Source organism: Euprymna scolopes, chromosome 7, assembly GCF_053919585.1.
Source record: "Euprymna scolopes isolate OS-2025 chromosome 7, ASM5391958v1, whole genome shotgun sequence".
Taxonomy (NCBI): domain Eukaryota; kingdom Metazoa; phylum Mollusca; class Cephalopoda; order Sepiida; family Sepiolidae; genus Euprymna; species Euprymna scolopes.
In genome coordinates this window covers 26,552,017-26,577,741 of record NC_136488.1, presented here as the reverse complement: position 1 = coordinate 26,577,741, position 25,725 = coordinate 26,552,017, and the positions used below count along the sequence as shown (strand labels likewise).

The 25,725-nt window shown below is 35.0% G+C and overlaps 2 protein-coding genes across 5 annotated transcripts in view; one reads left to right on the top strand and one right to left on the bottom strand.

Annotated features, from left to right (window-relative positions):
- Positions 1 to 24,397, bottom strand: part of LOC145279665 (EF-hand domain-containing protein 1-like) — a 208,936-nt gene extending 184,539 nt beyond the window's left edge. The window contains exon 1 of the mRNA XM_080130919.1: positions 24,159 to 24,397. The gene's annotated coding sequence lies outside the window, so the exon portion shown is untranslated. The remainder of the gene's footprint in view (positions 1 to 24,158) is intronic.
- LOC145279663 (gamma-1-syntrophin-like) overlaps positions 15,181 to 25,725 on the top strand; it is a 686,561-nt gene continuing 676,016 nt past the window's right edge. For 2 of the 4 annotated variants that reach the window (XM_080130909.1, XM_080130907.1), the window contains exon 1: positions 15,235 to 15,975. The gene's annotated coding sequence lies outside the window, so the exon portion shown is untranslated. Of the gene's footprint in view, positions 15,976 to 25,725 lie in introns of all 4 variants that reach the window. The other 2 variants (XM_080130906.1, XM_080130908.1) reach the window with 2 other exon arrangements.

Here is a 25,725-nt window from a genome sequence, read left to right as displayed (position 1 = left end):
AGACAAAAGCGAGCTGACTCATCTCACAACATTTTTTCCAATCCCAATCTTTTCTCTTAGGGTGCCTTCCAGGCCATTTTGCCCTGGCGTTTGACAAGAAGCATCATGGACTCAATATGTTTACTATAGCCGCCTATGTGTGGACTCTTCCCCATTATAGACTGGCAAGACTTCCGCTAAATAGAAAGTGAAAGTTGAAAAGAAACTTTTTCATTAACCAAAAACACTATTTTCAAGCGCATTTAAATTAAACTAAATGGATGATACTATAGAAATGTGAGTTGCACTTGTACATGTTAATAACGAATATGCCGCACGAAAGGAAAAGCAAAACCTCTTTTAAGTTTAGCCACAAAAGGATTTATTTAACTGGAAGAAAGTTGGACGGTGTCCAAGTGAAGAAAAAAAAGTTCTTTGTTGGTCACAGGTCGATCAACAGTTATCTTCAGGCAAAGATCGTCAATGTTGGAGCGTCCAGTGGACAGGGATAGTCGAGATAGATAGATAGATAGATAGATAGATAGATAGATAGAGAAGGGATGTTTTTCCTTGTTGCTTCCAGGGTTCTCTCTGCTCATTAACCGTGATTCCCATAGTGTTTGAAGTAGTTCTTGATGGGATAGATGAAATTAAAACGCCCTGCAAGTTGATTCGTCAGTGTGTAGCCTAATCACCTAGCAGGAACATTTATCCGCGAGAGAAAATAAATCCTTATTGATGATTGCTACAGCATAATGGAAGTGGATGAAAGGCAGTGCCCAGTTAACTGAAAAACTGTATTATAGAATATTTGATGTCGGTTGACTGGGAACAAAATATAGTATTTGTTCAGATACTACACTTAAACTTTTCTGTCCTCGGCCAGAGAAAAAGAAATCTTGCTAGACCGAGGCAATTTTACTTTTTGTTCCAATCCAGAGTACTCCTTTTTGGGAAGCTGGATTTTTCCCACATTAAAAACCAACCTATTATCTACCTTTGCTCTCATGAGGAAGCAATTAAACAGGTGCAGTCAGAGAAGTGTCCAAGCAAGAGGTAGCACAATAGATCAAGAAGGGTTGGTTTGCTCTTTACCCATATGAATGCAAGCTTATGTCTGATCATTGGTGAATTATCTGAAAACCCCAATGATTACTGTAACATCATTGCAGATGTGTCCAGATTTAACAGCATATCTTTCCACTCCAGATGTAACAGCAGATCTGTCTACTCCAGATATTTCAACTCCTGATGTAGCAGCAGATCTTTCCACTCCAGATGTAATAACAGGTCTTTCTACTCCAGATGTTACAGGAATCTTTCTATTCTAGATGTAGCAGCAGATATTTCTACTTCCGATGTAACAGCAAATCTTTCTGTTCCAGATGTAATAGCAGATCTTTCTACTCCAAATGTAACAACAGATCTTTCTATTCAACTTTTATGAGAATATAAATTTAATCAGTCATATTCAGTTGCCCGCATGGAGATATATTACTGGCCGGAAGGTTTTTTTAGGAAAAATGATTTCAAATATCGTCACGTTTATAATATTTGCTTTAAAAGAAATGTTTTAAAAAATAACATTTGGCATATAAGGTCAAATAATGAAATAAAAACTGTTAGCTTGGTTGTGTTTTCTTAAAAAAAAAAAACTACATTTCTTTAAAGTTTTAAAATAAGACATAATTCTATATGATTTAAAAACAAAATTTTTTTGATTACATTTTCACCCCAAACAAGGCACATTGCCACTTTGGTGTAGGGGGCTACTATCAGGGGCAAGAACTACTGGGCTACTATGTAGGGATTTGGGCAGCAAGATGTTGGTTCACGTTACACTTGAACTTCTGCACGTCAGTACAGTTGCGGAAGCAGGGACCTAGAATGGAATTCCAAAGTCTAGCGGTTCTGGGGAAGAAATTACTGGAGTAGAAAGATCTTTTACATCTAGGGATCTCTACTGTGTGGGGGTGGGATTTTGCAGCCTGCGGGTCTGTCGAGGGTGTTCACGTCCTGGGGGCACAAGTGCTTGCAGTTCGTCAGAGCATTCACCATTAAAATACTTGTAGAACAGGCAGAGGGATGCAACGTTTCGTTGATGGAACAGAGGCTGAAGCTTAGATGCCAGTTCAGGGCCTATCAGATTTGCGACTCTCTTTTGAACCTTGTCAAGGAGCGAGAGACTAGTAGCAGATGCACCAGCCCAAATATGACAGCAATACTCCATACATGGGCGAATGGTTGCCTTATAGAGGTACAGGATACTTTCGGGTGTTAGTAGTTTTCTAGCACGGTAGAAAGAACCTACCTTCCTGGCAATGCCCTCGATGTAATTGTTCCAACTCATGTTTCCTGTGAACGTTAGGCCAAGGAGCTTGAAAGACGTACTCTCAGATAAAGAGTCGTTGGCCATTCCAATAGGTGGTAGAGAAGGTTTCTTGTATTATTGAATGAAACTAGTTTAGTCTTAGCGGCATTGAACGTGACCATCCATTTTTGTGCCCATTCAACTACAGATTGGAGGTCATCCTCTAGTGTTTCTGCCATTTCTTTAGATATGTGTTCATTTGTTTTCCTGTCCTGCCTGTTATAGAGTGTGGTGTCATCAGCATATATACCCATCTCAGAGGAAATTTTGTCAGGGAGGTAATTTATGAATTTCAGGAACTTGTAATCAAAACTTCTCCACTCAATGATACAAATTATATTTCATTAAAAGTTATTAATTAAGAGTCAATGTTCATTTATTTTCATATTAAAAAGAAAGTTCAATGAAAAAGGTTGGGAGTATTTCAATGAATAAATTTATGGTTTTTGATGAGCATACAATAATGTGAAAGAATTAATGATTTGTGTGTCTGTATGTTCGTTAATGTCTGCATGCATATGTTTATGACTGTGTGTACATGAGTTGAAATACAGTAGCAGACCCAAGACTCAACAGACGGGCGAATGGGGGGGGGGCTGATACAACGTAGATCTTAGATCTGTTGCGGATTTCGGCTCAACCGCTTATTGAGGGAAAAATTCTGGGCTTTATAACTTTATTCAGGTTGGGTTGAAAACGGTAATTTGTATAATTACAGAAAAAAATGCATCTGATTGGCTTAGAATGTTTTTATATGCTTTTGTTTTTCAGGTGAGTGTATGCGTATTTTCATTTTGACGCAATATATAAACTTCACCACCACACATTTTTGAAAATAGAATCTGAGATGCTTGAAATATTCTTTGTGTAATTTTATTTTTTTGTGTGAAATGAAGAAAATCTATTTTTTTTTTTTAAATGTCAAGTTATTTTATGGACCAACCCGATAATTTCACTGTGACTCCAGATGGAATTAAAGAAAAAATTAATTGGAGTCTTCAGATTTCTTGAAAAATTTAACCCTAATTAAAATTTATTTGGATTTTTTAACTGTTAACATATCGATTTCGATAACACACAAACATTGACTTATATATATTATTAAATCATTTTTCTCTGATAGGTTCATAAGAGTAGTCGTTGATGGGCAAAAATCAGAAGCTCTCGGTATTAATGCTGGAGACCCTCAGGGGTCTATCCTGAGCCCAACTTTCTTCCTGATCTACATTAATGATCTTCCACATCACATCCTTACATCATTCGTAAACATTTATGCTGACGACACTACAATCTATGGTAGCACATCAAAAACTGTAAACAACAAAGTTCTCTTTGATTCTCTCTCCTCTGATCTTGAGCACGGGTACAATGGGGAAAGAGGTGGCTGGTTACTTTTAATGCATCTAAAACCAAGCTTCTTGCTTTACATCATCAACGCTCTGACGCCCATCTGGCATCAATTGAAATGAATGGCTCTTGTATTGAGGAGGCTTCATGTTTTGACAAGCTTCTGAGCTTGACATTTATTCGCGATCTGCAATGGAACTTATATATCAAATCTGTTGCCAAGGTCGCTGGAAAAATGGTAGGATCCTTCTACCGCTCCAGTAGATATCTCACTTCTGATGCAATTCTCTACCTATATAAAAGCCAGGTACAGACAATGATGGAGTACTGTTGCCACATCTGGCGTGCCTTGACAGAGTTCAACATAGACTTTGCAGCTTAGTGGAGGATGAGCTTCAATCTAACCCCCCCCCCTCCGCAAAACTTTCACGAAAAACACTCGTCTAACCAGAACCACTACCAATAGTTTCCCACACTCTTATCTGTGCCTAAACCTAAATGTAGATTCCATGATCGAAGCTTCTTTCTTAGAGCTGCCCATCTGTGGAACTATGTTCCATTTGCTTGTTTTCCAGCTGACTACAATCTGATTGTCTTTAAGACCAATGTAGACAAGTTCTAGATGAACCGTCCCCGTAGGTAATCCAACTTACAAAAATTCCACTACTTATGTTTACCATGCAATAATCACATTGACTAATGTATACCCATTAACCCTTATCCTCAAGTGGCCTCTAGGCCTTGATAAGTGGTGATTCCTGTATAAAAATATATATATGAGGATCGTCCAAAAAGTAATGCATCCTATTTTTTAACTTAAAAAAAATTGAAAAGCTACAAATATAGGAGTGGTACTATTAAAATAGCGACCGTTTATGCTTCAGACATAGTCACCACCATTCTCAATGCACTTTTGCCAGTGATGGAGTGGTGGCCGTGCATGAGCGTCCGGAGCCCGCTTTGCCACTCATATCTCTGATTGTTATATATTGGTTATCATCGAGGGGCACCATTTACGTTTGGTGTATAACATAAAAGGATTCCGTGTGCGTATGATTGTCTCTAATATAAAGGGTTGTGTGTTTGATTATCATAAAGGGAATCGTGTGTGTGTCATGTATTTTCAGAACCTACCTCTGCTTCTTCGATGTTGGACCATCTGGAAATTTCTCATCCTGGAGGGAGACTTGATACCTGTTTGACGAAGATTTATCACTCCAAGATGATGAATGGGTTTTATAGTTTTTATTTCACTTTCCCCAGAGGTCCTGCAGAAGGTGGAAGTGAAATCGGCCTGTGTGGTTTCTTCTTCTACACACGTCAGCGTTCGTCCCCCCCTCCCCCCGTGGAGAGGAGGAGATAACGGGAAGCCGTCCGTTGTCTTCTGTGTCCAAATCAAATCTCACAGATCTAGCCAACCTGACCACGTCACTCATACGTAATCTGGTCAGCTGACCTTCGGTTCTGGTAAACGTGTCTACACTCCACTTTTACTCACCTCTCTCTCTCTCTCTCTCTCTCTCTCTCTCTCTCTCTCTGTAACATGATGCCATGAACCCATCTCCTAACTGTGTTGATATCAACTGCATGAGCTTCATAAAGTTTCAACAGTGGATGTTGAGCAGTTCATTTTTTTCTGCATGGAGGAATTCAATGATGCACCTGTGCTTCTGATGCACGCCCATGACAGGGGTTGCTTTCTTAGAGTCTCACACCATCAATATAAGCAACAGAGAGATGAGACTTTCAGATCATAAATGCATAGGTTCAGTCATCATAACAATGCAATTCGCAATCCCCTCTCATCTATTATTTTTGGAATGCCCCCTCGCATATATATATATATATAAGTAATGAAATCAAAAGGATGTAGTGTTTTACTGATATACTCAATGGCAAACTATAATCTAATATAAATACCAGTATTTATATATAAATATTTTAATCCCAACCGAATAAACAAGCTCAATACGCAATAGAGAGTAGAGCTTATTATAAGAGAAAGAAAATTCAAACTGTAAGTTGAACTTTACAATCAAAATTTATTGTTCGACTGAATACAATTTACAAAGTCCTTATTCCGTGGAGTTTCAAAGAATGCTATTCTTGCTATTCTTCTCACCAGAGGACAGAAAGAAATCAGCAAATTATATTTGTAGCAATGCTAGAATTTGCTAGTTATGGCATTAAGTGAAACCGCAATTTATTGTAGTCATAAATTACCTAGAAAAACAAGTGAAAAATATGTTGCATATGTAAAAAACTATAAAAACAAACTGTGCATAATATTTCAACTTGTATGAAAATTCTTTCAAGATAATCTGAAAGGCGAAAATAGTTCTTTAGAGATAATGGGGTCCAAAATTAAATCCAGTTAATTATGCACATAGTCCGGTTGGAAAGTTTTCAAAGCAGCCGAAATAATGAAAATTGTTTTTTTCGGACAGTGCAGTAGCCCAAAGAGAAATTGATCTCCAGTCAAATGGGATCGAAAAATAAAAAGACGAGAAAAACAGCAATTCATCTTTCATCGTCAATTAGAAATTCACAAATTATTTGTACTCCTTTGTCAAACCATAAAATTTGTTGTAATTTTTTTTTTACATCGGCATAACTACTTATCAAGGCTCAAAGACCACTCGAGGATAAGGGTTAAAGAGTGTACAGTAGTCAATTGGACAATATAGTAATCGTTAGTAATGGAAATTCGGTAAATTTGTTAAGTGGAATGGCTCATCAAGAACTTGTTTATGTTGGACTTGAAGACAACCATATTGTAGTCAGCTGGAAAGCAGGAAAACGGAAGACAATTCCACAGGCATGCAGCTCTAAGAAAGAAGCTTTGTTCATGTAATCTACGTATAGGTTTAGGCATAGATAAAGAGTGGGGGGAATTATTGATAGTGTTTTTAACTAGACGAGTGTTTCTTGTGAAAGTTTGGCGAGGGGTGTACCATAGATTGAAACTCAGTCGAGCACTTGCCATGAAAATAACGATAAAGCAGAGACAAACTCGCAATATCTCTTCTGTGAGAGAGGTTGCAGGGAAGAGAAAAGGGCATCTCCTACGTGGCTACGAAGTCTATTTTGAACTCTTGTCAAGGCAGGACAAGTAATTTCTAGTAGCTCCTGCCCAGATTTGCTAATCCTATGAGATATAACTGTAAGCACATCTGCTGTAGATCTAGCAGAACGGAAACCATATTGAGTGTCACTAAGAAGGTTATTTTTGTTGAGATGGTTGATTACTTCTGTATTTAACAGATTCCAGCAACTTACTCATGACGCACAGAAGACTTATTGGCTTGTACTGAGAGGGGGATGAGCGATCACCTGAATTCTTAAATACAGGGCATACTGATGAGATTTTCCAGGGTGATGGGAAGAGCAATTCTCCTTAAGACAACATTTAAACAGTTTTGTAAGTATGCGCGCAAGTTCTGGTTGAAGTTTTTTGAGTACTATAATTGGAATACCATCAGGGCCAGTTGCTTTACTGGAATGAAGATTTTTGATTAGCTTGGCAACATCACGTACAGATATACGTATATCACATAGTGTGTTTACTGATACAGGAGGAAATATTGGGGGTTGGCGGCCTTGGTCGCAAAGAGTAGCATTAGCTGCAAAGTTCTTGGCAAAGAGTTTGGCTTTGTCTGATGCTGACGAGATTACCTCAGGTCTATTGATGATAGTTGGGATAGAGCACACGCTTCTTCTAGAAGTGTAAGCCATGTTTAGTTTCAGAAATATTTCAGATGGTTCGTTGTTTTAAACAAGTCTTGAGAGGTGACTGCCACGCACGTTCAGCAGCCCCTTTTTGGTGTCGCGATCTAGGAGCTGATGTTTCATGCCTGATATGATGGTTAATTAGTAAAAGTTCAGTCTTTATTAGTGAATTCCGTAGCGTTGTCAGAGCGAATACACTTGACTTCACCGTAGGGAGCCATGTTGGCTAGATATTTTTTAGTTGCTAGCAGGGTATCAGATTTGTTCTTTAAAAAGTAAACCATTATTAAACCTGAATGGTCATCTACGAAATTCAACACATATCTATAATGTTCTCTGGCCATCGGTTCCACGGGACCGTTCAAGTCACAATGCATCATTGATAGGACTTTTTTGGCCTTTTTGTCTGGTATCTTGCTTTGATAGGTTGTCATTTTCCCTTGCGTACAGACGTCGCAGTTGAAGTTTTTTGATGTTTGTATTTTCATTCCATCAACTACAGTCGGCAACTTTTTGATATCAGGAATATTGCAGTGTCCAAGAATTTTATGCCATGTCTGTAGATCATGGCAGGCGGTTTTCGATGGGACTACGCTATTTAAATAATATAGTCTTTTATTTTCTTTAATGTCAAATACAGTTCTATTCGGGTATACCAGTTTTGATTTATTGGGGCTAAAGTTTATATTTGCACCTTGTTTTATGGCAGCTTGTACAGTAAATATATTTTGTTTAAATTTTGGGATTAGAAGAGCGTTTTCTAGAATACAGAAACACAGTTCACTTTTATTGTTCTTTAGCGAGATTTTCGCATTGCCTCTTTTCAAAACGATATCATTTAATCGACTCCCGTCAGCTAGTTCTACAAAATGATTTTGTGGCTTAAAGTTGGGGTCAAAATTGATAAAATCAGATTCCTTTGTAATCACATGTGCCGTGGCCCCACAATCGACAAGAAAATTATTATTGTTTGTTGAAGCATTAAACGTACACGAAAATAAAAATGTATGTTCGCTAACAGAGCTCTCTACATTTTTAATGTAGTCGCCATTTTGAGTCCTGTATCTATATTGGAAACTCTTGTGATTAGGTCGTCCACAATTATAGCAAATAATTTTTGTACTTTTGTTACATGATAAGGGCTGTCCCCTTTTCATGTAAGTATAAAAATAGAGAGATTTAGTTAAAATGAAATTGAAGTAGCATAGGCGAAATTTGAACCTCGTAATTTAGTTTTAGAAATAGATTACGTGTGAGAATTTAAAAATGTAAAACAAACATTTGTTTAGAATATAGATAAATATTTCAAGGAAAGAATGTGAACTCTCAAGTTTGTTATGAAATTTTAAATTGAAAGAATGCAGCTTATAAGATAATGTTTTTAACATATTGGAAAAATAGGTTACTGAAAAATAGGAAAAGTTTTGGACACGTATGTCCAGAACACGTGAAAGAAGGCACATGTTTTAACATGTGTATGACGTCACGGAAAATAGAAAGTTCTAGGGATAGAGTTAGAGAAGACACAGTCAGTGAGAAAACTCAGAGAGAGTCAGTCGTTTAGGAGCGAGACGTCACTTCAAGAAAAAAATGTGAAACTTTGAATTCTTGATGATGGAATCACGGCCGCTCGTGACGAAATAAACCATCATGTGTTTTGTAAAGCTCATCTTGTCTTATGATTCTTACAAAAAGGTAAAGTGAAATTGTATTATATATTTGTGTTATAAAATGTCTTTTCATACACATCTCGACTTCTCATATCCACAATGAGAATCTACATCATGTCTACACAATGTCTGAACAGCGAACACTGTCTCCTCACTCAAAGAGCTTTCTTCTTCTACGCATCTAAGAATGAACATTTAATATATAAGAATCGTTATAAACAAACAATCTCTAAAAGTCTCTTACAACAAAAATCTCTCTCTCTGAGACCTTTCAACATCCCTCTTAATAAATTTCTCTAGAACTCTTACAACACATCTCTCTCGGAGTCTTTCTAAGCATCACTTCTAATAAGACTCTTTCTAAGCTTCTCTCACTAAGACTCTTTTAATGAAACCCCTATATGTAACACTTTTCGGAGAAAAATTGTTTTTGGCAAAGTTGTGGTTTTTATTCCTGGCATGGGTATAATTTAATTTTGGTGTTTTTATGTGTGTATTTTTAAATTTCATGATATTTGTGGATTCGTTTTGTTCTGTGATCATTTTTTCAGTTTCTTCGTAACTTCTGAGTGCTACCTTGAATTGGTTAAAAGTCATGGGTTTTTCTTTCTGGGCTATCCCGGTGGTAAATGGCTTGAAATCACTCGGTAATTCCGTAAGAACCATGGAAATTAACAGACTGTCACTTATAACTTCACTAGACATTTTTAAAGAATTTGTAGTCGTTTTGGCTCTTATAATATAATCAGTAATAGTTTCGGCTTCCATTCGTTCTAGAGAAGTCAGTTCAGTGTATAAAGAAATAATTTTAGGTTTTCCTTTCGATAAATAATGCTCTCTCAATATGTATAATGCTTTGTAGCCATCGTCCAGGGCTTCTCTCATTTCCAGTGATAGACTTTGGTTATCTAAACACTGTATTAATTCCGCAAAGACAGTTGTGTTCTTTTCAATGAAGTCGGGGTTGTTTCTGTTTTCAGGTTTTGTTTGAAGTACTTTGTGTAGCTTTTGGATTCGTAGATATCCTAGAAATTTAACTTGCCACAATTCGAATTTTGATTTGGATCCATCGAAATAAAGACGCACGCTGGGCGCATAACCTCTAGAAGTGTAAGCTATGTTTAGTTGCAGAAACGTTTCAGATGGTTCGTTGTTCTAAACAAGTCTTGAGAGATGACTGGTTTGCAGTAGACAGAACAGTTTCCGATGGTTCGTTGTTACACGCAAGTCCTGAGAGGTGACTTGTTTCCAGTAGACAGTTCCACAGAGCAAAATATTCTTACCGCGTCGAGACGGAAAAAAAAAACATGTGAAATTTCTCCAGAAAAGGTTTAATATTTATGAAGCAATTCTGGTTTCTGATTGGTTGGTAACAGAACACAAATTAATTCAATTCGTCAGTTCCTAGCAGCGTTGTTTATAAATAGAATCGTCCGACTGTGTGGGATCATACCCCATTACAAGTTCATTGTGATGGGATGTGTCTCCTAGAAGCTTCAGCTGCAGGGAGACAGGGTAGTACACGTCAAGGATTCGTCACTTGACACTCAGCCCGATAGGTGAGGGGCCGGGAACTGGCCCAGCACCTGTTGGACTGAGGTACACTGCCTGGGTAATACTTAGGAGGTCCACCCTCCCAGGCTTTGCCATCGGGCTTTCCGGTGGGGCAAGTTTATTGCTTGCTGCCTGAGGAGCCCCGACCGGGGAATGCCGATGGGGTTACTCAGGCAATTTTTAAAATTGCAGGAATGACCTTTCTTTAGGGGAGCCTGCGGGGTCCCCACTTTCCGGCCTTGTGCCACATTTTGCTGAAGTGGGCAGCAATTAAATATTTACTCCATTAGAAGTCCAAAATATTGCAATACTTCTGTTCAGGATTCTGTTTGCTATTAGCCAAAACTGGTGGGAACCAAGCCATTGCTCAGCTACTTTGGACTTGACGGACTGAGCATACAACTCTCTTGCATTCTTTATTACTTTCTTACAATGGTTGCTGGCAGTCCTGAAAGCGGCTTTAGTCTTCATACATCTATTATGTTGGAAATTCAGAATTTTCATATAAATATATATATATATATATATATATATATGGAAATTCTGAATTAAATTATGTAGAATGACAACAAAATTTATTGTTTGACAAAGGAATACAAATAATTTGGAAATTTCTAATTAAGCTGACGATGAAAGATAAATATATATAGTCTTGTAATACTCTGTGTTGAAATCTGTATTGTTAATGGTGATGGCAGCACAATTTCATCAATCACACTGTGGAAGCATCACTTCTTTGACACAAGTTACAGCCACTCCTCCCAATTGCTTGATTATATCCAGCCGAAGCAACAAAAAAGTCCTAGTCAGTCTGAATCTACAACCAAAGCTTCTATAGTTATGGTGAACTTTGCTTTAATGCTAACTTTCATTACCGCAGTTCCACAGCACCTAAGTGCATCTCCATCGGCTGTGAGCACGCTGATTGCTGGCTTTCGTTCTAGAGACCACATGTATCCTGTCTCCACCAAAACTTTACATAGTATTACATTGATGCAGATAGTCATCACTAGCAATGCACCATTTACAAGAGTTTCGGGGATGAGATTGGCACTGAATTTTCATCTTTGTCCGTTTCATAGACAATATCAAGCAATGTGCCCCTGCTGTTGGATATTTTTCTGGGCTTTTCAACAGCACCTCTGAGTGCTTTGAATCCCAAGAGACAATCGCTTGTCCTATGATTGGGTTCATTACATTTATAACATCTTGAGAGCGCATCTCTCTTTCTATGTGTATTGTGACATCTGTGCAGTTACTGTAACCTGCTCTGTAACTCAAACGCAGTTGTTCAAGATGGCATAAGTTCGTGCTAGCATGCATGGCAAATCTAGGTCCTCCATTGGAGAGGACTCTCGTAAGGGCTCTTCTGCATGCTCAGGAAATTCAACAATAAATGCACATTGCAGGCACCGATCCAATATGCTGCTAAGCAAAACTGCAAGTCTGCATATTTCTACCATGAAGACATCGATCGTTTCATCTGACTGAAGATCCATATATGCGTGATTTGGATCTCATGATTTAAAAAAAAAATTTTTTTCACTCGTGTTCACTCCTAACAAGGACATATCGCCACTTGAATGTAAGGGGCTATTGTTCGGGATTATGCCTAAGAAGGATTGACAAGATGTTGGTTTACATTACATTTAAACTTCTGCATATCAGTTCAGTCAGGGAAGCAGGTAGGTGGAAGGAAATTCCAAAGTGTAGCTGTTTGTGGGAAGAAACTATAAGAGTAGATTATTTCGAGACCTCAACAGTGAAGGGCCATGATTTTGTTGCTAAGTGCATTTGTCAGGGATATGTATGTTCAGGGTGGATACATTTTACTAAGTCAAGGTTTACACTGGATTTTTCCATCCAAATTTGTTTAATTGTAAGTCTTCTAGAGATTTAAAATTTATGTATATTTTAAAAAAATGTGTACCAGTGGTACAACAACAGCAGCAGCAACAGCCTGCAGTTAATGATTTTGAATCTATATGCTTAACTTTTAAGCAGAGTGCTGATTGGTGCAAGCATCTAACTTCCTTCCTGGCTTACCCAATCAGAGACTATCTCTCAGTTGAGCAGTGTATACAGCCAGAATTGATAAATGGCAGTGTTCATTAGTTTCTCTCTTTTCCTTGGCTGGGAGATGAAGCTGTAACAACTCATCGACGTTGCTCAGACAAAACACAAAACTTCTCTTGGCCTGCAACTTTCCTGCTGAGCCCAAGGGCTTTGGCATCAACAATACCCAAGAATCTAACATAGTTATAGTTGCACCCACGTGGAATTAATAATGTCACACACACACACACACACACACACACACACACACACACACACACTTGACTTCAGTGTACATATGGACTTCTCCATACACACATTCTCACATATGAAAAAAAAAATATTTTCCTTCCAAACAAGACATTCATCCTGTTCTTTATGATATGAACTCGTCTCTATTCCCAACTAATGGAACACTTACTCAACACCACATGGCCTCTACAACCTTTTCTGATTGTCTATACTCATGGATGTATTTCTTTACTTTATTTTCTTTCTACTTATACCACAACAAAGATACTTTAATAAAGTTATTGTAAATGTTAGAAATGGATTTCATTGTCTTATTTTTTTTTTTTTTTTATAGATGTGCTAATGTCTAGTCATTCACTGAGTTTGGGTTATATTGTCTAATAGGAGAAAATCGACTAAGGGGAGGAATTTCCTAGGAGGATAGCCTATGGCCAAACCAAACCAGACCCAATTAAGACAAAATAGTCACACCCCTTGCAGACCAAATCCTAAAATCAGGGGGAAAACAAGGATTCTTCAGCTAGTATAAAAAGTAGAGCTCACCTCCCCCCCCTCCCCAACTTTATTTATGTGCTGTCCATTGTAGCAAAATGTCGCACAAAGTCAATAGCTGGGAGGAGTACAAAAATAGTCAGGAATGAACCTGCCACTATTTCCTGGTAGGGGCGCCTTAGACGAGAAACAAAAGAAAAAAAAACAAACAAAAAAAAACTCTTGAAGAAAAAAGGTAATGCCTTGGAGGATAATATTCTCAGATCAAATGGAAACATGCTCCATTTTGATAAAGAAGAATCTTCTAAGATACAAGACAATCCCTAGTTTGTTATAATAGTGTCAAGAAAGAATTCTTCTAATTGTATTTAAAAAATGAAGTGAGATTGCAAAGCCAGTTAAATTTAAAAAATAAAAAACAAATTCCAAAATTAGTGTTTCTCATTGCTAAATCTCCCCATATCGTTACCTCTCTTTTTCTCTTCATTTTTTGAATGAGTTAAATAGTATTGATACTATCAGTGATATTCTCTATATTTTATATTCCAATATATATATATATAAAACGTCCATTCTTGACAATAACTGTTTTGTAATGCAGGAACAATGATATAATTATTATGTTAATTTTTAATATTTCTAGCACAGACTCCTCCAAAACGTAGGAACTGCTTAATTTTAAAAAGAAAATAATTGTGCATGATCACATAAATCCGAAAATATCTGAAGAATATCTGCATCATGTCTTACGATATTAGACCCATGTTTGATTTTATCACACACACACACACACACACACATATAAAGAAGAACCTGAAGTCCTACCAAGTGCTAAAGAGATCCAGTCAATTGCACTTAAGGAAACAACGAGTATACTAAAAAGAGCTCTCGGTTGGTTTCAATAAAAAGCAGGGCAATGTTAGCACATGGTTTGGCTGTCCCATACCACGTGTTACAATCTTCGAAGGAAGAAAATTAAAAAAAAATATATGTGTGTGTGTGTGTGTGACAGAGAGAGAGAGAGAGAGAGAGAGAGAGAGAGAGAGAGAGAGAGAGAGAGAGAGAGAGAGAGAGAGAGATATGTTCCTATTTACTTTGCCTCTCCACGAGGGTAGAGTTAGACACCAGGGTGTTTTTTTAAATGTGGAGAAAAAGAACAAAAATTAAAAACTCTCAGTTGTGAAGGATTTCTCCTTCACTAACTGAGAACAAAAAATTGAAGTGCAGCATCAGAACAGATTCTACACTTTGATCTTGCTCGAAGAGATATGTTGTAGAGAGAAGATCAAATAATATACAGTGAAAGAAAGGGATTGCCAGAAAGTTAGTAAACGCTAGGTCATTTGATGAGTTAATCGTAAATTACGGCTAAACAGAACAAATTAAAATGTAAGCTTTTTCAAACCCAACTCAATCTCAAAACTGATGAATATTTTAGCATGTATTTTGTCTTAAAATATGTAGAGAAAAAGACTTAGTGAAACAAATGTTCGACTTTAATATTATATATATATATATATATATATATATATATATATATATATATATATATATATATATATATATATAAACAATATTTTTGATATCAGATTAATCTTCCTTTTCTAAAGAAAAATAGAACCTCAAAAAGAGATCGACAATTACGCTGGAATTAAGACGCCCGGCAATTTATTGCACTTATCGACATCCGTAGTTTCAATTGCCTCAGACGTAAGCGTTTTTTGGTTCGCCGCACGGAAGCGACCTCTAGCGGGCGGCGGCAGCAGGCACGTTTTCCGTCCCAGCAGAAGAGATTGTGGCTGCTACAAGACCACACAGCACATCATGTTGTTAGCCTCTTTCCTTCTTTGCGTTATCACATCTATCGACAGTCAACATTCAACGCGTTGACTGAAAATAAAACACAACAAACTTGAAATTAAGTGTTGTGTACTTAAAAAAATAATAATAATAATAAAAAAATATAAAAAAATACAAACAAAAAAGCGCAAAAATAAATTGCGCGCTTTTCTGTGGAACTGAAGTAAGTCGGAAATTAAATTAAAAAACCCCCAAAAAAACAAACAAAAAAAAATACCGAGAAATAAGCAATAACGAACTACAGTATACTTTCCCGTAAAGTCTTACCCGTTACTGAAATAACTTATTTGTTACATATGTCGCTAAAGTAGATTAGAAATAAGTAATTTTTGAAGTAAGGGGGGAGAGATAGAGAGAGAGAGAGAGAGAGAGAGAGAGAGAGATGCTGGTGGAAGGTTGATGTCACTTTTTTCTTTTCTCTTAACACTAGAGAAAGTGGGGTTTTTTTTTTTACCGAGTTCGTTACCGAAGTTATTCTTTGAAATACAACAAGTTATTGAAATAGTTTTCTAGAGAAAATTCATAAGGGACTGCAAGATCCTCTTCTTTTTCTTAAAAAGAAATTAAAAATAATATATACAAAAACGTGGAGAAAATACAGGCGATCATTATTGGATGAGGAGGGACTTAAAAAAATACTCGGCTTATCATGCCATGTTTACTAAGGTAAGTAAGACTTTAAAATCACATAAATTTCATTTTTTTTTTCCTTGAACTTTATTGATATATTCTTTATTCTTACGTAGTGTGTATAACATTATTCTTTTTTTAGTATTATACGCGTGCGTTTCGCGTCATTTATTTATTTATTTTGCGCGTCCAACAAATCAGCTGTTTTTTTACGGTTAGTTTAAAATATCTAGTTTCGGAATTTCTCTAATGAGTATTGATAATTTGGATTATTCTAACTATTATTCACATCTTGATTACATTCAGAACGTTGTTGGCGGACATAACCTCCGATCTTCTTCAGTCGTATCCTTCCAACTAGGAAACCTGGATGGAATTTCAAAATAAACCCTTTATTTAATATACGAGAGTACATTATTGCTCTCATTTCGTCAGCCATAACCGAGAATAAGTGTTATTGTTGTTGTTGCTATTATTATTATTATTATTATTATTATTATTATTACTACTACTACGTTATTCCTTGTTAGTTTTACGTTGGGAACTAACACTGTTAACTGTTAAGTCATGGGTCCATGTTGACAATTCTCGTGTGAATTTTAGAAATCTGAAACGCAATCTTATTGCTTATTGTAGAATTACTATTTTTTTTATATTGGGCTACAGTGTCATCCTGAATAGACCTATTATAGAACTGAATACAATATGGGCACCAATAATTATAAATGGTAGATTAAAATTCCAGCAAAATAATTCCAATATGAGTAATGGTAAAAATAATTCTAAGTGGTACATATCGAGACAAGATGATGTTTAAAGGCCCATGAAGTTCTAGTAGATGCAATTAAAGGAAGTTACATCTGTCGAAACGTTGTGAATATAAAAACAAAGATGAGAACAGTAGGTTTAATTTTTGTGCTTTATCGTTTGTTTAGGATCGTCTTTTTTTAGGTAAACTTTTTGGCATAACAATAAAAGATGAATAAAAAAGGGCGTTTTTCGGTGTGCTGCTGCTGCGGTTTCATTTTAAGTTTAGTCAGAAAACGTAAGCGTGAAAATTATCTCTTGTCATTTTTATTTTTTCATTAGCAAAATGATTTATTTTTTTGTACAAATGTTTACCAACGAAGTTTCAATAAAAAGAAAACTTGGTACTTATCCACTTGTGTTACCGTGCTAAAATAATAACGTTATTTAGAAAACCAGTCTTAACATAGGGAGGATGGGTGTTTTGTAATTATTGTGTACTTTCACCTAACAATTTAATAAAAAATAAAGATATCGTAAAACTAGAATTTAATTTTAAAATACGATTTTTAAAAATAGTACGGTAACATAAGTGCATAAGCACCGAAAACTTACAATTTTAGTAAACGAGCAAAAGTAAAAAAAAAAAAAATAAAATAAAATAAAAAAAAAAAACCTTAAATTAAAATGCAATTTGATGGACTCACTTTTTCAGACGAAGAAAAAAAAAATGATGCTTGTATAAACGAACGAAATTAATTTCTTCTTCATTTCCCTCCATCATATTCAAATACTACAAACCATTATTATTAGTAGTAAATTTTTACAACGGGCCCCAGTGTATTATAAACACTCCAACCTCCCCATGTTGGGGTAGGTGTTTATTCCGAAAGCCGTTCTTAATATGGGGTGGTTGGGGGTGTTTAAACTACGTTGGGGCAGGTCGTAAAAAATACCTGATTATTTTATAATTTTTATGATTATTAAAATTTCGCAAATATATCTGAAACATTAACTATAATTTTGATTCAAGCTATTTCTTTGTCATTAAAGTAATTTAATTATTTATCATTTTTATGTGAAAATGACATGTTAAGAATGGATTTCTAAATAATAACATTATTTCAGCACGGTCCCTAAACTGCAGAAGTATCTTAGTATACGAGAATTAAAAGATATCTCTTCCGTCTGTACACATTTTTGTGTTAATCACACCCACTTGTTTCTGTATTTTTGCCGAGATGTTATCCCCCCTCCTTCTTTGGGGGGGGGGCAACTTCTAGTTGTCAAACTTTATCTTTCTGCTCTCAGCATCTTTAACTAAAAATTGAGATATGAACATTCAACAGATACTTAAAAAACAACAACAAAAAAGGGGACCCACATTTCCCCAAACCACGAAGTTCTTATCTTTTTTTTTCGCTTCACCCATTAACAAATTGATGTTAAATGTTCGGCACAGACCTAGTATCTAACTATTGAGTCCCCATCCCCCGGCACCAGCGTCTTCACAGCCTAGGTTCTAAACCTTAGGGTTGGCATCATAAAAATGTTATATTTTTGCGGTACTTATGCGGGATACGTACTGCGACCGCGCTGTTTTCTTTTCTAGATAGAATTTTAAAGTTAAATTAAACTTGGTGTTTTTTACGACACCATTTTGCGTAGCATAACCCCCCCCCAACCTCCTCATGTTAAGAACGGTTTTCGAAGTTGTTGGTGCTTATTTTTAAAGTCGTTCTTAACATGGGGAGGTTGGTGGTGTTTATTCCGAAAGCCGTTCTTAACATAGGGAGATTTGGGGGTGTTTATGCTACGCTATGCTGTCGTAAAAAGTACCGGTGCGGTGCGTGCTAATGCAGAGAGTGATCCGCGCTATTTTTTAAATCGTATTTCGAAGTTTAATTAAAGATTGATGATATGTTTTTTTAATTCAATTGTAAGGTTAAAGTACAGAATAGGTACAAAACACCCTCCCCTCCCCATGTTAAGAATGGCTTTTTAAATAATAACGTTATTTCAGCACGAATAATCACTCTCTGCATGAGTACCGTTTGTTTATTAAATTGTTGTGTGAAAGTACACAAAGACCCCCCCATCCTTTTCTGTGTGAAGAATGTGTTTATAAATAACGTTATTTTAATGGAAAGTGTTCTACTGTTCTGTTAATTCACCTCCAAAAAACTCTGACGAACTTAAAGCACTAGTACCCCTTCGACAAACTCGACTAGCAGAAAAATCCCACCCCTAAACTGCAGATGTAAAAACCTTCTACTCAAATAGTTTCTTTCCTCGAACTGCTAGACTTGCAGAAGTTCAAGTGTAATGTGAACAGACATCTCGCTGCCCAACTCCCTACATAATATCCTGTAAATCTAGTCCCAAATAGTAGCACCTTACGACTTAGTGGCGCTATGCCTTTTTTAGGTAAGTGTAAAAAAAAAAAAAAAAAAAAAATTTAGCACAATCCATATTTTGTTTAAGGGTCCATGAGCGGGCTCATCACCACACTCTGCCTTCTCATTTCGAGGACGTACAGTGTCTGTCGACTGAGGCGCTCTGACCGGGGAAAACGAACATATTTTAATATCGTCCATAATGCTCACTGAGTGCTGGAACTACCCATTTTAAACTCGACTTTGTCGCATCACGTATTAGTGGGAATACGAGTAAATAATGCCTTGCCCTTCGGCCTAGGACCAAAATGTAGCAACTGTTTTTTGTTATCAGCTGAAAAAGAAATCCTTCTCGACTGCGGAAATTTTTATCTTTAATTCAGAATATCCCATTTACTAGGGAAGCTGGATATATCCTTCGCATTAAAAACGATCTTGTGTTTAACTTTGCCCTCGTGAGGAGGCCAGCAAAAAGTTTTTTTTTTAAATGTCTTACGTGCATTATGAAATAAAAGAATTATTTTATTTACAAATTCTCGTCCGCGTTTGTTATTCCTAATTTATTTTATTTTATGACATTTTTGTGGGTATAAATTAATTGCAGTTTCGTTATTCGCTCCATTCAGCAAAAAATGTTGTAAAAAAAATTCAACGTTAAAATCTAAAAATAGTTTTGTAAAATAAATAAATAAATAATAATGAATAAAAATTGTCAAATATTTCTGCAAATATTCAAATTGTCATTTAAAAAAAAAAAAAATAACGCAAACAACCTTTGATTTCATCAGAAAACGTATCTTGGCGTGAAGAAGCATTTAAAAATAAATGTATTTTCCCCTTTTCCACATTCGTTCAGAGTTAAAAATCACACACAAAAAAGGATTTTAAAAATATATTTCTTTATTTTTTAAATAATCGGTAGATAACGAAAGAAATACTATTTTTGCCTCGTGTTCTTTTTTTTTTTTTAATTTCTGAATGTGCGTGTGTTAAGTTTGTTTTGTTTGATGAACACGTTTCATCGCATATTCGTCTTTCATCATTTCTGCAAATGACATTTCTCTTCATTTCTTTTACGATAAATAAATAAAAGGGAAAACGTTTTACTATTTTAGGTGAAGATTTTTCAACAACAAAAAATGGTAAAATGTTTTTCTTGGCTTCTGTATTTACCCATTTACCCCCCCCCTCATATATCCTGTCCTTAATTAAAAAATTATGAACTTGAGTTATGTGCCCTTAATCTAGTTTCGAATTGTTTAAAGATAGCGACTGTATTTTTCTGGTCTAGTTTTCATTTCGACCTTTCACTTGAAAGATGAAACTTAGTGTCTTTAATCTTATTTTACTTCTTTTTTTTTTTTTAAGCAAAAAAAAAAAAAAAAAAATGGGGAATAATACCGAACCCATTTCACTAAATAATTTAGGCGATTAAAATAGGAATTAACTATCTTTCTCGTTCAACGGGAGACTCAAATTCTAGTTTTTTTTTGTTTTTTTAATTTTATTTTGCTTGCGCTTTTAATAAATGAAAGAAAATTCTCGTTTTTATTAATGCTGTGGGCTGTGCTGTGTGTGTGCTGCTTTGTGTGAAAATTGCTTTGTGTAAATAAGTATACCTCTTTCTACTAATACATCTGCAAAAGAAACAAATTTAATTAAAAAATATGTTTTCTGAAATTAACATTGCTATCTCATCCATTCCAACAGAGAGATCTTTTTAAGATTCTAACCGTCCCTTAAAGTGCACTTATTTGTATATCTTTTGCACTTGGTTTACCGGGTATATTTGCCAGGTAGTTTTTTTTTAAATTCTTTTTCATGACTCCGGTTACTCCTATAATTACTAGAATGATAGCGATCTTCCTAAGATTCCAGTTTCTTTTCATGTCGTACCCAGCATCATTGGGGACACTAACTTCAACTAAGGTTGCTTCTTTCTCCTTATGGATAATCAGTTTTGTGTGGCAGAAAACAAAGTCTAAAAAAAATGTTTATTTAAAAAATTGCGATAAGTCAATTTTTTGTCATTGAATGAGAAATAAATAAAAAAAAATCATTGCTTATTCTTTTTCAGTATTAATTCAATATTTGAATAATTTAAAAACTAAATGTGATAATTTTAAAATACATTATTTCTTAAGTATATTTACATTTTTACAATAAATAAATAAATAAAAACAAGGGAAGAGGGGCTTTCTGATTGATGATTCATCGACACAAATCCATTCATTCATTCATCCATTCATTCATTCATCTTTTCTTCTTTCCAATGCCTTCAAAATCACAAGGGAAGTTGTAAAAAAAAAACAAAAAACATCCACTATAAGAAGTATCCACCGTTTGTGGATACTTCAAAATAATCCCTAAATAAATAGGAATTGTATGGAAAAGTATTACGAATTTATTTTTTAAATGGATTTAATTGACGAATTTTTAAACAAATCTCTTTCTTCTTACACACTTTATTATTTGGACTACTATCCTTATCTTGATTCGGTACGTATGCAGAATACGGACCGTGCTGAAATAATAACGTCATTATTTAGAAACCCATTCTTAATATGGAGAGGGGGAGAGATTTTTTGTGATTATATTGTAATCTCACCTAAAATTTTAGTAAACAAAAAATACTACAAGAATTTAACTTGAAAATCCTATCTAAAAAAACAAAAAACAAAACAAAAAAAAAAAAAAACCCGCACATTTAGCTCCATATAATCCCGACCTCATTCGGTGCATCTTTTCGAACTTTGGAACCTACACGAAATCTCGAACTGACTGGATTTTTTTTATTGAATCCACAGTGGTAGATTGTTCATATTCCGTCAGCCATGACCGGATACTAGAAATGTTATCGTTGTTATTCTTAGTTCTCATCATCTATAGTAAGGATTAAATCTTCAACGTCACTTAGAACTGATCGTTAACCAACGCTGTTAATCGTGAGGCCATGAGTCCATGTGGACAATTTTAATAAAAATTTTAGGAGCCAACCTTTAATTTAATATTGTCTAGGCGTGTAGTATTGCGACTTATTAATTTACAATTACTATTCAAACAAAAGTTGAACGACATTGACCTAAGTAAAACTAGTTCAACATGAGAACCAATAATTCTTATGGATTAGCGGACCCGTAGAAATTCCACAGCGAACTCTTTCTTATGTAATATATTGATGTTGGCATTTTGTGGATATCCAGCGTAAATGGACACGCCCTGATATTATTGTAGCTCTTTTGTTAAAACTGCACAAGTATTTATCTAAGCTGGCAGGGACGTAAAATACGCTTAAATATGATAGTTTAATTTATGCAGATTTCGTTGTCAATTTCAATCGATTCTTATATATTATAAAGTTGTGATTTCAGAAATAAAAAAAGTATATATCCATATGATTTGAGTGCATCAGCTTGAATCGAAACCGAAACCAAAACTTATGAAAACACACACACACACACACACACACACACACACACACACATATATATGAATGAGAAAGAGAAAATAAAATTAAAAAACACGCTCGAGTTCCTTCAGCCATAATCGAAACTAAAACTTATGACGAATTCTGGGTAAAATTATTTATTACAAGAAATGGAGAGTCATAACAATTAAACGACAATTACTTGGAAGAAAAAAAATATAAGTATGACGTGACGTGACACACAAAATAAAACACACGCTATCGTATTAATATATAGATAGTAAATTACACACAACATCAGTAATAAAAGTCCAGTATAAGTAGCATTAATAAAAATAATGGTACTTGTGCCATTTACGGACCGTACTGAAATAATAAGGTTATTATTTAGAAACTCATTCTTAACATGGAATTGAGGGACTTTTTAACTATTTTGTATTTTCACCCAACAATTATCGAAATAATAGGTCATTATTTCAGCACGGCCCGTATTCTGCGCAAGTAGCAAAAAATTTAAGTAAAAACTTCCGACCAACACCTAGTTAAAAATAAAACCAACCCAATTGGATTGGAAAGACGAACATTTTTTTTAGGAAGCATATTTCGAAACTTCTATATTCATGTTCTATCGAAAAGTTAAGACTAAATAGTGTTTTCTCTGTGGTCTTAGGAGACTAACAGCCACTTCTCGCACGGTTCAGACCTTTTCCAAATATCCACTTATGAGCGCTAAATATATTTCTTTGCTATGTACTGATGAAAACAACAAATTAAAACATAACTGAGAATTTGATGACTCATTAGTCTAAAGCTTAACAAGAAATATGAACCAATTTCAAGATTCCCATTAAATGTTTAAAATGATAAGTGTTAAAAAGGGTTAGCCTCAAAGTCACAAGTTATATACATTCGTTCAAGTGAATAGATTTTTCCTTATCTAAATATATGATTTGCAAATACAGTTATAGGATGCAGTATTGTAATTGGCGGCCTCTTATTTTATTTATTTTTTTTTCTTCAGTCAAAGTTCTAAAAATATCAAGGGGCTCCTTCCTAAGGGCTAACACTTAATCCCTATATGAGATACATATATATTCGACTATTCCATTAAATCTTTTGCACATTTCAAACGCTGAGGTAGTAAAGAAGTCATGAATATAAATTTTCCTCTCCTCAATAAATCAATTAAGTATATTATAATAAATCTTTCTTGTAGTCTCTTGGTTATACTGAATTCAAGGGCAAGAATTCATTTAGTCTGGTGGAGTGTCGAGTCTTGTGTTGTTATTATAGGCAACATCACTTTGAGAAGGTGCATTATTCCTCATAGAAGCAATTGTGTTTTAGCTATACTGAGGAGATCTTATATGTGACGTAAATACTATTATTGTATAGGGAGGTGGGTCGGCACCCAAAACAGTCATATTACATAGTGAGGTGGGAGATATTAGAAGGATGATATTTTTTGTTCTCCAAACGGCACCAGATTATAAACGTGTGAATTGTATGTATGTCGTATAGTCAGAGGATGTGATATCGACGTATAAACAGTCATGTTGTATCAGAGTTATCACACTGGTATATATTACAATTCATATTTATGTAAAGGTATCATTTTTTTTATAAGAAGAATAATATATGCTTCATACCTTTCTTTCTTCAAGAGTTTTCTATCTTCACTGCTGAGCTCCGTGATGAAACATGAAATGACCAACATCATAACCAATTGAGACCTGTTCTTTCTTCTTTTGTGAAATCACAGAATAACACTTTATATTTTTAAAATATAAATTTATTTCAGCTGTCTCAAATGGTCTTCACAAGAGTCTACATTACATGTCTACATGCTTATTCATTACAGCTTCGCTTCCTAGCTTGAAGTACGTCTAATCACTTGCGTGACTAAACTCCAACTCTCGACTCTAAACTTCCTGCCCTCTTGACCTCAGTTCCGTTACGTCATCATTCAAAAAGCACACGTATTCCTAACAGTTAACCTTTTCACGTCCGCCTGTTCAAGGTTATTTTGTTTATTTAACCTAATTTGTGTAAACATCTTCAGCTAAAACCCATTGCTACACTTTATTCTATAAACAATAAATAACTCTCAATATAAACTATTTTAAGAATATCATTGGATAGATAAATAGATAGACAGATAGATCGATAATAACTAATTAATTTTTAACAATGTTAATTATCTAACACTATGTGATTTTTAATATTTAGTCAGGTTTTACTTAAGGTAAAAGTATTCCCATGCCAGGTTGTCTTGACAAACCCTTTAGAAACTTGAGAATAGTGTATAGTAGGCATTCAAGTTTTCTCCTTATGTATGTATGTATGTATGTATGTATGTATGTATGTATATGTGTGTGTATATATATCTATGTGTGCGTGTATATGTATGTATATGTGTGTGTATATGTATATATGTATGTATGTGTGTATGTATGTATATATATATATGTGTGTGTGTATATATGTATGTAGATTAAAACTATCAGCTAAGATGTTGTGTGTCTGTGTTAACTTAAATACTATGTGATTTTGAATATTTAGTCAAGGTTTACTTATAGGTAGAAGTATCCTCATGCCAGGTTGTCTTGACAAACCCCTGTACAGATAAACCTTAGACGCTTGAGAAGAGTGTCTAGTAGGCATTCAATAGCGTGACCTTATGTGTCATATAGCCATTATCATCTTTAAGGCGATTCACTTGTAACTTGTGAAGATGCCACGTATAAAAAAAGAAACTCGGCATCTGCATTTGGTATCTTTCAGCAGTTGATCGTCTAGTTATTTTCTCCAGTATGTTTGAATTAGTGGTTGGGGGATTTGGAAATTGGAAAAAAAAAAAAAAAAATGTAGCTTTATTTCCGATTTACAAAAAAAAAAAAAAGAAAAGCAATTCTTTTTATTTATTTATTTTTTTTTTGTTTAAAATTTAATTTTTCATTATTGGTCCAAACGATGAAATCGTAAATATCAATTTTAAACAACCAGTAAAACTAAAATCATGACATCTAATGTACGAATAACCAACCCTCATCTTAAAAGTTCAGAAACGTAACATCTAACTTATAAAGTAGAGTCGAGTTTGTTAGCTATGTCAAAGCAAGGGTTATATTTTTAGTTAAGTTTTTTTTTTTTTTTTGTAACTGTATATTTAGCAATTTAACAAGTATTGGAATCGGTAATTTAGAATGGAATTGG